Source organism: Nicotiana tabacum, chromosome 9, assembly GCF_000715075.1.
Source record: "Nicotiana tabacum cultivar K326 chromosome 9, ASM71507v2, whole genome shotgun sequence".
Taxonomy (NCBI): Eukaryota; Viridiplantae; Streptophyta; class Magnoliopsida; order Solanales; family Solanaceae; genus Nicotiana; species Nicotiana tabacum.
Genome location: NC_134088.1, coordinates 16446304 through 16457615, shown reverse-complemented (window position 1 = coordinate 16457615; position 11312 = coordinate 16446304).

Below are 11312 nucleotides of genomic sequence, written 5' to 3'. Positions count from 1 at the left end.
AACTTTGGACGCTAATTTTTAATTCTGGATAATTAGCGACCAAAGTTGGTCTCTTTTCAGGTTAACATTTGTCAAAATTAAAAATCACTTTTATATTTACTATCTAAATAATATAAATGTAATCCGTTAATACTTTTGTAATACAAGGGATGAATACACTAAAATATACTCTAACATGCTATATATGTAGTTAAAGTAGTACAACGAAGTGTGTTATATATATATATATATGTGTGTGTGTGTGTGTATATATATATATAGGTCAAGACATTTTGTTTTTAATATTCAACGATGCATCTGAGTAGGTTATAAGTCGATGAATCAACTTACACAGATATATTTGATGAAAAATATATTGAGGCTGAGAAAGAAGTTGAGACAGCCCAGGAACCTGTAGTTGAGGTGGTGTCTGACAAAGAGAATGCCCAAATCATTGGGAAGAAGAGACCTCCAGCACCATTCCGATAGAGGCTGACCAAGTACCAGAAAGAGGAACAATACAAGAAATTCTTGGAGATACTGAAACAAATCCAGGTAAATATTCTATTGATTGATGCTTTGAAGGAGATGCCTGGTTATGCAAAAATGATGAAGGACTTGATGTCCCGAAAATTCGATTTCCAAGACTTGGCCACAGTGATTCTAACTCAGACCTGCAGTGCTGTGGTGACTAGACCAGTTGCTGAGAAGTTGTCTGACCTAGGGAGTTTCACAATTCACTGCACCATTGGTAACTTTGCTTTTGCCAAGGCACTTTGTGATCACTTTGTGCTTTGGGGGCTAGCATAAATCTTATGCCCCTAGCGATCTATAAGAGGCTGGGGATTAGAAGAGCTAGACCCACGTCTATCTTATTGCAGCTGGCTGATAGAATCATGAAAAGACCCTCTGGTATCTTGGATGATGTGTTGATTCAGGTAGGGAAATTTGTGTTCCCTGCAGATTTTGTGATTCTAGATTGCAAGGTAGATGAAGAAATTCCCATAATTTTGGGAAGGCCGTTCTTGGCCACAGGGAGAGCTCTCATTGATTGTGAAACTGAGGAGCTCAAGATGAGGTTGAACGATGAGGAGATTACATTCAATGTGCAAAAATCTATGAGGCGACCAAGTGAATTCGCCAATTGTTCTATTATTGATATCGTGGATGTAATCGTAGAAGCAGATGATGAGATGTTGACTATTGAGGACCCTCTTGCTGCTTGTCTTGTAAACTTAGATGAGGTGAATGGAGAAGAATTGGCAGAATGGGTGCTAGCTTTAGAGGGCAGAGAGTTTTGGGATAGAACACTTGAATTCGAGCCCCTGCATTTAGAAAACAGAGAAACTACTCCAGCCAAACCATCCATAGGAGAACCACCAAAGCAGGAGTTGAAGCCACTGCCCGCCCATCTCAGGTATGAGTTCCTAGGACCCAACTCCACATTACCTGTTATTATCTCATCTAGTTTGTTAGATATGCTGGCACAACAACTTTTGCAGGTACTCAAGGAGTGCAAGACTGTCATTGGGTGGACCATGACAGACATTAAGGGGATCAACCCGGCATATTGTATGCATAAAATTCTGCTGGAAGAGGGGCGCAAACCTTCCAGAGAGCACCAAAGAAGGTTGAACCCCAACATGAAGGAAGTGGTGAAGAAAGAGGTGATTAAGTAGTTGGATGCGGGAGTCATTTTTTCCATCTCTGACAGCAACTGGGTTAGCCCGGTGCAATGTGTTCCTAAGAAGGGTGGTATGACGGTGGTCAAAAATGATAACAATGAGCTGATCTTTACAAGAACCGTCACATGTTGGAGAATTTGTATGGACTACAGGAAATTAAATCTGGCCACCCGGAAAGACCACTTCCCACTTCCCTTCATTGATCAGATGCTTGACAGATTGGCAGGGAGGTCCCACTTGTGTTTTCTGGATAGGTACTCAGGGTACAATAAAATCTCCATTGCACTAGAGGAGAGAGAGAAGACCTCTTTCACATGCCCATATGAAATTTATGCTTTTCGGAGGATGCTCTTTGGCCTATGCAATGCACCCGCCACATTCCAAAGGTGCATGATGTCCATATTCACTGACATGGTCGAAGACATAATGGAGGTGTTCATGGATTATTTCTCAGTGGTGGGAAACTTATTCGACGAGTGCCTTATAAATCTGACCTTGAGTGTTGAAAAGATGTATTGAGACTAACCTTGTACTTATTTGGGAGAAGTGCCATTTCATGGTATAAGAGGACATAATCATGGGACACTGGGTATCAAGCAAGGGAATCGAGGTAGATCGTGCTAAAGTTGACGTGATAGCAAATCTGCCACCCCCCACTTCAGTCAAGGTAATCAGGAGCTTCCTCGGGCATGCCGGTTTCTACCGGAGATTCATAAAAGACTTCTCAAAAATTGCCAACCCTCTCTATAAGTTGTTAGAAAAATATCACCCTTTCTTTTTTTTCCTGATGATTGCAGGATAGCATTCTAGGAGTTGAAAAAGAGGCTAGTCACAACACCCATCATTATTGCCCCGGACTGGGAGCAACCATTCGAACTCATATGTGACGCCAGTGACTATGAAGTGGGGCCAATGCTGGGACATCGGAAAGACAAGATAATGCACCCAATCTACTATGCCAGTAGAACATTGAGTGGAGCCTAGCTGAACTACATTGTTACTGAAAAGGAGATGCTGGCTGTGGTGTTTGCATTCGACAAGTTCAGATCATACCTGATTGGCTCTAAGGAAATTATATATACTGATCATGCAACTCTCAGGTACTTGATTGAGAAGAATGAGTCCAAACTGCGCCTGATTCGTTGGGTGCTGTTACTACAAGAGTTCGACCTGGAGATTCATGACCGTAAGGGCATAGAAAATCAAGTCGCTGATCATCTATCACGACTTAAAGGAGCTGAAAACTCAGTTGAGGTAGAGGACATTCTGGAAACCTTTCTAGACGAGTAGCTATTCGCTACAAGCCTTAAGGAAGTGCCATGGTATGCAGACTTTGCAAATTACATGGCAAGCGGTATAGTTCCCTATGACCTTTCCTCTGTGCAAAATAAATGTTTTTGTCGTGACTGCCGTATGTATTACTGGGATGAACCTTATCTGTTTCGAATATATGTTGACAATATGATCCGGAGGTGTGTCCCCGAGATAGAACAATCTTCTATTTTGCAGGCATGTCACGCATCGGCGTATGGAGGGCATTTTGGAGGAGTCAGGACGGCCGTGAAAGTGCTAGAGGCCGGGTTTTACTAGCCAACAGTGTTTAAGGATGCAAATCAATAAGTGAAGGGCTGTAATGAATGTCAGCGAACCAGGAACATTTTCCGTCGCCATGAGATGCCCATGAACCCAATTCAAGAGGTTGAAGTGTTCGATGTCTAGGGGATAGACTTCATGGGCCCCTTCGTCAGCTCCTTTGGCAATAAGTACATACTTGTTGTTGTAGATTACGTGTCTAAATGGGTGGAAACTGCAGCACTTCCCACCAATGATGCAAGAGTGGTGGTGGGGTTTTTGAAAAAGAATATATTCACCAGTTTCGGAACCCCGAGAGCTATTATCAATGACGGAGGCACTCACTTCTGCAATCGAGCCTTCGAGAAATTGCTAGCAAAGTACGATGTGCGCCATAAGGTGGCAACACCATATCATCCTCAAACCAGTGGATAGGCCGAATTGTCTAATAGAGAGATAAATAGTGTGCTAACCAAGACTGTGAATGCCACAAGAACTGATTGGGCAAAAAAGCTAGATGATGCACTCCAGGCCTACAGAACTACTTTCAAAACAACAATTGGTATGTCACCATGCAAGTTGGTGTTCGGAAAGGCCTGTCACTTGCCAATGGAACTAGAACATAGAGCTTGGTGAGCAATGAAACAGCTAAATCTGGACATGGAATCTACGGGAACAAATAGAGTCACAGAATTGCATGAGCTCGATGAGTTCCGATATCTTGCTTTCGAGAGCACGAGGTTATACAAGGAGAGAATGAAACGGTTGCACGACAAGAACATTATTGGGAGAAATTTCAATCCCGGAGACATGGTGTTGCTTTATAACTCAAGATTAAGGCTATTTCCGGTTAAACTCAAGTCACGATGGTCTGGACCATTTCGAATGGTTGAAGTATTCCCTTCAGGTGCCGCAGAGATTGTCTCAGAGAAAGACTCTCATACATTTAGAGTCAATGGTCAAAGATTGAAACCATATGTAGGCATGGATAAACCAAAGGAAGTGTCAGTGATCCATCTGACTGAACCTCAGAGGTCGAGTGAGCCTTAAATGCACTTATCTGCGTCGTGCCGCGATGTTAAATCAAGCGCTGCATGGGAGGCAACCCATTGATTTGTTGTAACTGTTGTGCCACGACATTAACTAAGGCGCTAGTTGGGAGGCAACCCAATGATAGTGAGTAGTTGTTACTTTTGATTTTGGTAAGTACTAACCAATGCCGGTAAGCTTGGGCAAGTGATAAGTCCATCGGACGTGAAAAAAAACAGGTGAAAAAATGTAAATTTTTTGTGCCCAGGAGCGCGCCCGCGCTACCCACCACGCTACAGGCCGCGTATATGGGCAAACATTCTGCCTCAACATCTCAACCGCTAGCGCGACTGCGCTATGACCGCTCTAGTGACCGTGCTTGTGGCCGTGCATATGGCCAAATACACTGTCTGCACTAGCGCGGTCGCGCTCGTACCGCGCTAGTCCCGCCCAACTGATGCTTTATTTAACTTAATAATTTTTTTTATTCTTTATTTTGTATGATAAATATGTAAGTGTTATTTCCCCAACTCCCCTCTTCTTATTCCCAATGCTCAAATTCCCCAACCCTAACCCCCTTCTTCTTCAAATTCCATCTTCCTCAAATTCCCTCTTCTCCAAATTCCCAACCCAAATTCCCCAAGGTTCAAGCCACGCTCTCCCCTACTCTTCTTCACTTCTCTCCATCTTCTCTCACTACAGGTATGGTTTTCTTTTTACCATTGTTTTTGTCATTGTTTTTAGAGATTTTCGTTTATTTTGTTTCATTATGTAGTAGTTTTTGTTCTTTTCTTTTCCTAGTAGTAAATTGTAGTGTGTGTGTGTAGTGATTGTGGGTGGTAATGTTGGTGGAGTTGTATCTTAACTTAGTGGGTGAATTTGGGAAAATTGTGGCGGTATTGGGGTGCAACATGTTTGAATTGGGGTGTGGGTATATAATGCCCACAAGGTGTTTGTTTAAATGCCACAGTGAGTGTAATTGAGTAATTGTGGCCAATTGTGCACGTGAAGTCTGAGTAACCACATTGAGTCACATTTTTTGGGCTGTGCTAATGTTATTCCTTTTCTAGGTACTATGGCTCCATCTAGGAAACGAAGCACCACCGGTGCTTCTTCCAGCAGTCAAGCTAGATCGTCCAGGGCGCGCGGGTCAGCTCCTGCTCGTCCTTTTGATAGTAGTAGATTCGTCTCTGCCAAGGCTCAAGACCACTTTGCGGATAAGGCCCCTAAGAAATTGATATCGAAAAGGGGCATAGATATAGGGTCGGTCCAGCTGGGCTGCCCCAACTTGTATAATGAGCTGGTAAGACGGGGGCTACAAATCTTCCTTGAAGTGCTGGACGAGGGAAATGTGTGTCACGACCCGGATTTCCCACCTCTCGGGAATCGTGATGGCGCCTACTAATGAGAGCTAGACAAGCCAATCCTTAACTACTTACTTTATTATCAAATTACTTCTTTTGACAAATATAAGTCGATAACATGAAAACAACGAAACTTTAAATAATTAAGCGAAAGATAACAATTAAATATCTGAAATTTGCATCTATTACAAATACTAACCACCCAAAACCTAGTGTCACAGTATCATAGATGGTCTAAGATTTACTACATCCAAAGTCTGAAGAAATAATAATACACTGTTTCTGAATGTAAGGAAAATGAAACAGGAAAGTAGGGATAGAGGGAGACGTCAGGGCTTGCGGACGCCTGCAGGTCTACCTTGGATCTCTGCGTGAACTGAAGGTAGCCTCCATGCTATGGTCCAAAAGCTGCTCCGGAATCTGCACATAGTGCAGAGTGTAGTATTAGCACAACCGATCCCATGTGTTGGTAAGTGCCTAGCCTAACCTCAGCGAAGTAGTGACGAGGCTAGGACCAGACTACCAAATAAACATGTGCAATTCAAATGTATACAGCATAAAAGAAATATAGAAATAACCAGTCAATATAGGAGGGGGAGCATGTTGTGGGGGAGATAACAATTCAGAATAGAAAGCCATCAAGTAATGAAAGAACAACATAACTTGGATATCAACAAAGAATCAGAAATTCATAAATGCACGGCATCATCCTTCGTGCTTTTACTCTCGTCCTTACCAAAGAAATTATATAATAAAAGTATGTACGGCATCACCCTTCATGCTTTTAATCTCGTTCCTCACCATATAATCAATAAAATCTGCATGAAATGGTACATCGTGCTGCACGACATCACCCTTCGTACTTTACTCTCTTTCCTCACAATCGTGCACGACATCACCCTTTGTTCTTTACACTCTTCCTTACAAAACAAACAATACACGGCATCACTCTTTGTGCGTTAACACTCTTCCTCACCCAAACAACAATCACAAACAATGGGGCAAGGGAATAAACAAGATTATAATAGGAATCCCGGAAAGGGAACAACAATCTAATAATTAAGTCCCGGCAAGGGAGCAACATCAATAATATCAACATCCTAGCAAGGGAGATAACCAATAAAGCAACAATATCCCGGCAAGGGAACAATTTAGTGACTTCTTTCTCTTATTCACTTTTACTTCACAACTCACTTTACCACTTGAGCCAATGCTCTGAAGGGTTCAATCAACTCATATACTTTCGCAATTCGTAATATAACTTGACCCAATGCTCCTCGATGTTCAAAGGTCACAATTCCTTCCACAAACTTCTCACAACAAATAGAAATCAACTCTAAAGCATGGATAATACAACGAAGTCATGAAAATCACAATATAAGACTCACGAGCATGCTTGACACCAATGTATAGATACTCGTCACCATGCCTATACGTCGTACTCAACAATTATCACATAGCAAATAGGACTCGACTCTTAATTCCTCAAGCTAAGGTTAGACCAAACACTTACCTCGAACTTCCACGGCGAACTCAAGCCTCAAACACCGCCTTTCCTTTCGAATTCGGCTCCAAATCAATTGTATCTATACATAATCGACTTCATAACATCAATAAAAGCTAAACAATCCAATTCCAATGCTTAATTATAGATTTCTAATCATTCTTCCCAAAAAGTCAAAAATTGACCCCGGGCCCGATTGGTCAAAACACGAGGTTCGGACCAAAACCCGATCACCCATTCACCCACAAGCCCGAATATATAATTTGTTTTCAAATCCGACCCCAAAATGAGGTCTAAATCACAAATAATCAAAAAGCCCTAACTCTACCCAAATCCCTAATTTTCTACCCTTAATTACATGATTTAAGTCTAGAAATCTAATGGGTGTTAATGGAAATTGAAGAAAATGAGTCTAAGATTACATACCTATGAATTGGTAGTAGAATCCCCTTTCAAAAATCGCCCAATTTTGAGTTAAGATTAGGAAGTTATGAGTTTTGGTGTAAATCCCGTAATGGCTATTGTTCTGGTCTTTTAAAATAACTGAGCAAAATTACTCATCGCGTTCGCGATAAACTCAACGCGTTCGCAATGGGTTAGCCTGATAAGCCTTCACGTTCGTAGAAGCCAACTCGCGTTCGCGGAGAAGAAACTCCTCGAGCCTCGCGTTCACGTCCATTGGGTCGCGTTCGCGTAGGTGAAATGCCCCTCCCCTACCCAGACTCACTAGCCATCACGTTCGTGTGAGCTGTGTCGCGTTCGCGAAGGCTATCCCTCCTTAGCCTCGCATTTGTGACTCCATCTTGGCGTTTGCGAAAAAGAAGTTTGGCTCCTGGAAAATTTGCCTTACGCGTTCGTGATTGGACCCACGCGAACGCGAAGAACAAAATCCCTGGGCACTGAACAACAAAAATCTGCAACTTTTCATAAGTCCAAAACCTTCCGAAACACACCCGAGCCCTCAGGGCTCCTAACTAAACATACGTACTAACTCAACAACATCATACGAACTTATCCGTGCGATCAAATCGCCAAAATAACTTTAATAACAACGAATTACACCTCAAAACCAAAGAACTTCCTCAAACTTCTTAAACATAATTTTTTTTTGCAAATTTAGGTCCGAATCACATCAAATGACATTCTTTTTCACCAAATTCTACATAATCATCTTAATTCATATATAGGACCTTTACTGGGCGCCAGAACCAAAATACGGGCCCGATACCATTATGTTCTAATCAAATTTTATTTCAAATTCCTTTAAACAATTTCAGAAAATAATTTTCTTTAAAATATTCATTTCTCGGGGTTGGGACCTCGGAATTCGATTCCGGGCATACGTCCAAGTCCCATATTTTTCTACGGACCCTCCGGGACCGTCAAATCACGGGTCTGGGTTCGTTTACCCAAAACATAGACCGAAGTCAAATTAACTCATTTTATTGTCAAAATTTATTATTTTTCACAGATTTTCACATATAAGCTTTCCGACTACACACCCGGGCTGCGCACACAAATCGAGGTGATGCTTCATGAGGTTTTCAATGCAAAGAAAACACAAATTTCAATTTAAAAGCAAGTGATGACCTTTTGGGTCATCACATCCGCCACCTCTAAAACAACCGTTCGTCCCCGAACGGACAGAAGAAGGAAGTACCTGAGTCGGGGAAAATATAGGGATAACGGCTCTACATATCGGACTCGAACTCCCAGGTCGCTGCCTTAGGAGGCTGACCTCTCCACTGAACACAAACAGAAGGAAAACTCTTCGACCTCAATTGACGAACCTGCCGGTATAGAATAGCCATCGGCTCCTCCTCATAAGACAAGTCCTTGTCCAACTGGACAGTGCTGAAATCAAACACATGGGATGGATCCCCGTGATATTTCCGAAGCATGGACACATGAAACACTGGATGCACGACTAATAATCTCGGCGGCAATACAAGTCTATAAGCCACCTCTCCTACTCGATCAAGAATCTCAAACGGACCAATGAACCTAGGGCTAAGCTTGCCCTTCTTCCTAAATCTCATCACACTCGGAGCAATACCCGCTCACCGACCATGAAAGCCAAATCTTGAACCTTGTGGTCGGCATAACTCTTTTGCCTGGACTGAGCTGTATGAAGCCTATCCTGAATAATCATGATCTTGTCCAAGGCCTCCTGAACCAAATTCGTACCCATTAGCCGAGCCTCTCTCGGCTCAAACCATCCAACCGGAGACCGACACCGCCTACCATATAAAGCCTCATAAGGAGCCATCTGGATACTATACTGGTAGTTGTTATTGTAGGCAAACTCTGATAAATGCAAAAACTAATACCACGAGCCTCCAAAGTCAATGACACAAGCTCAGAGCATATCTTTCAAAATCTGAATAGTCCGTTCGGACTGCCCGTCCGTCTGAGGATGAAATGTTGTGCTCAACTCAACTCGTGTTCCCAACTCTCGCTGAACTGCTCTCCAGAAATGGGAGGTAAACTGCGTACCTTGATCCGAAATGATAGAATCGGGCACACCATGAAGACGAACAATCTCCCGGATATAGATCTCAGCTAACCTCTCGAAAGAATATGAGACTGCCACAGGAATGAAATGCGCTGACTTGGTCAGCCTATCAACAATAACCCACACTGCATCGAACTTCCTCTAAGTCTGTGGGAGTCCAACAACGAAGTCCATAGTGATCTGCTCCCATTTCCACTCAGGAATCTCAATCTTCTAGATTAAACCACCAGGCCTCTGATGCTCATACTTAACCTGCTGACAATTCAAACACCGAGCCATATATGCAATGATATCCCTCTTAATTCTCCGCCACCAATAATGCTTCCGCAAATCTTGATACATTTTCGCGGTGCCCGGATGAATAGAGTACCGGGAGCTATGGGCCTCCTCTAAAATCAACTCTCGAAGACCATCCACATTAGGCACACAAAATCGACCCTGCAATCTTAAAACTCCCTCATCACCTAAGGTAACCTGCTTAGCACCTCCGTGCTATACCGTGTCTCTAAGGAAACCCAAATGAGGATCATCATACACCGCTCACGGATAAGCTCCAATAACGAAGAACGAGCGACTGTGCAAGCTAACACAGGACTGGGCTCAGAAATGTCCAACCTCACGAACTGATTGGCCAAAGCCTGAACATCCAAAGCAAGTTGTCTCTTACCGACCGGAATATAAGCAAGACTGCCCATACTGGCTGATTTCCTACTCAAAGCATCGACCACCACATTGGACTTTCCCGAATGATATAAGATAGTGATATCATAATCTTTCAGCAACTCCAACCACCTCCTTTGTCTCAAATTCAACTCCTTTTGCTTGAACAAATACTGAAGACTTTTCTGATCCGTAAACACCTCACATGCCACACCATACAGATAATGCCTCCGAATCTTCAATACGTGAACAATGTCTGCCAACTCCAAATCATGAATCGGATAGTTCTTTTCATGAATCTTCAACTGCCGCGAAGCATAGGCAATGATCTTGCCATCCTGCATCAATACTGCACCAAGTCCAATACGAGATGCATCACAATAAACTGTATAAGGCCTTAAACATGTGGGCAAAACCAACACCGGTGTCGTAGTCAGAGCTGTCTTGAGCTTCTGAAAGCTCGCCTCACACTCGTCGGACCATCTGAATTGGGCACCCTTCTGGGTCAACCTGGTCATCGGGGCTGCGATAGATGAGAACCCCTCCACGAACCGACGATAGTAGCCTGCCAATCCCAAGAAACTCCGAATTTCTGTAGCTGATGCTAGTCTGGGCCAGTTCTTGACTGCCTCATTCTTCTTCGGATCAACTTGAATACCCTCAGCTGATAAACATGACCCAAGAATGCAACTGAACTCAACCAGAAGTCACACTTCGCGAACTTAGCATATAACTGACTATCCCTCAGAGTCTGAAGAACCACTCTGAGATGCTGCTTGTGCTCCTCCCGGCTGTGGGAATAAATCAAAATATCATCAATGAAGAATATCACGAACGAGTCCAAATAAGGCCTGAACACTTGATTCATCAAATCCATAAAAACTGCTGGGCCATTTGTCAACCCGAATGACATAACCAAGAACTCATAGTGCCCGTACCGAGTGCGGAAAGCTATCTTAGGGACATTGGATGCCCTAATCTCAACTGATAGTAGCCATATCTCA